The sequence below is a fragment of the Budorcas taxicolor genome, chromosome 9 (assembly GCF_023091745.1).
Source record: "Budorcas taxicolor isolate Tak-1 chromosome 9, Takin1.1, whole genome shotgun sequence".
Classification (NCBI taxonomy): Eukaryota; Metazoa; Chordata; class Mammalia; order Artiodactyla; family Bovidae; genus Budorcas; species Budorcas taxicolor.
The window spans coordinates 60,026,103-60,028,093 of record NC_068918.1 but is presented as its reverse complement, the minus strand read 5'-3'; positions in this window follow the sequence as shown (position 1 = coordinate 60,028,093).

Sequence of the window (1,991 nt, the reverse complement as noted above, 5' to 3'; positions counted from 1 at the left end):
CCTGCTCCCCTCGTGCCACACGCCCATTTTGCTTCTCTGACTCTTCTCAGGCTCCTTTCTTTCCTGTGGTGTCTGGTTTCCCGGCCTCATCCAAACGGACAACACCTGACACATGCATATTGGACCATTCAGAGCCTAGGGTCAGAAATCAGGGAAAGTAGATAAAAAAGAAAAATAAGAGGCTGCGATCAGAGGATGGAGAGTGGAGACTGGAGCAATGCTAGAACGAATCACAGGGTCTCAGAAGAGGTCTATCATAGACTTTTGCCAATCCCATGCAGAGTTGGAGAAAAATCCTTGATAAATATCCACCTGGGCAGAAAACCTGGAACCCTCTTTTTCGTGTGTCCCTCTGCTAAGTTTCTACTCATCCTTCAAGAGTCCCACTGGGTCTGGAAGCCTGTGCAATCTGCTTTATCTAATCAGTCAGAGCTCCTGCCTGCCTCTCCATCGGACCATTACAGTACTGTACACATTGGAGCACTTTTTATATTGTACTGAGAATACCGCTTCTTTTTTTTTTTATTGTTCTATTGAAGCATAGTTGATCTACAATGTTGTGTTTCATTTCTGCTGTACACAAAAGTGACTCAGTTATACATATATATATAAATTCTTTTTCATATTCTCTTTTATTGTGCTTTATGCTGTGCTGTGCTGTGCTTGCTTCAGTCATGGGTGATGCTTTGCCACCCCGTGAACTGTAGCTCACCAGGCTCCTCTGCCCATGGGGATTCTCTAGGCAAGAATACTGCAGTGAGTTGCCATTTCCTCCTCCAGGGGATCTTCCCAACCCAGGGATCAAATCCAGGTCTCCCACAATGCAAGTGAATTCTTTACCAGCTGAGCTTCCAGGGAAGCCCACTGTTATGAATTATCACAGGATATTGAATATAGTTCCCTGTGCTATACAGTAAGACCTTGTTGCTTATTCATCCTACATATAATATTTTGCATCTGTTAATCTCAAATTTCTAATGCTTCCTTCCCTTACCCCATGGTCCATATCTACCTCCTTACTACCCTAAACTTCTCAACTACATCTTATCAGGCTTTGTGTGCCTGCTCTTTGTAGTGGAAGATAGTTTCGTAACAACACAGGTTTGATGAATGAAATAAATTTATCATGTATTAGAATACAGATGATATGCAAATAACCCATCAATACAGTGGCTATATAAAAATAAAAGGAATTTCATAAATCAGGTTTGAGATGTAGTCTCTTAAATCTGCTCCAAAAGAAAATTGTCATACAGTTTGTGAGAGTCAAGTTCTCTTTTCACATGACTCTTTGTATACCTTTTCTGTTCTGTAAATGCCATTTTAGGCTGATCTGCAATATAAATTACTTCTCTACTTTGATTTTTTTTTCTCCTCTCGATTGGCAGCAACTTGAGGGCTATCTCTGCTATTCATCACTTGCTTGCAGCCCCATTGTGGGTGGCGGTTCAGTGGCTAAGTCTTGTCTGACTTCTACAGCCCCATGGACTGTAGCCCGTCAGGCTCCTCTGTCCATGGGATTTCCCAAGCAAGAATACTGGAGTGGGTTGCCATTTCTTTCTCCATGCAGCCCCATGATATTGACCAAACTGAATATCTTCATGTGCATAGGTGTAAAGGTATCATCGATGTTAAATTATTGAGATAATTATTTGAATAGAGATATTAGTAATTTAGGCAACAAAGTTCTTGGTTTTGAATTACCTAGATCATTATTTTAATAATCTTTGCTAAACTTTGCAAATGCAGACAAAATATATGTCTTAAGCACAATAATCCTACTAGTAATTTCCTGGTTTAAGTGAGAAGAAGCTATTAATCCTGCTGCCAAACATCTGTGATATTTCAGAGTCTTGATAACTGTCACATTCCAAAGTGAACTGAATACCTGGATAGAAGACAATATTCCATTAGAATTTTTTCCAAGTTTACTTCTATCACTATTATTCAGGACGTACTTAAAATGGGTTTAAGCACTTTCTGATGCAAAG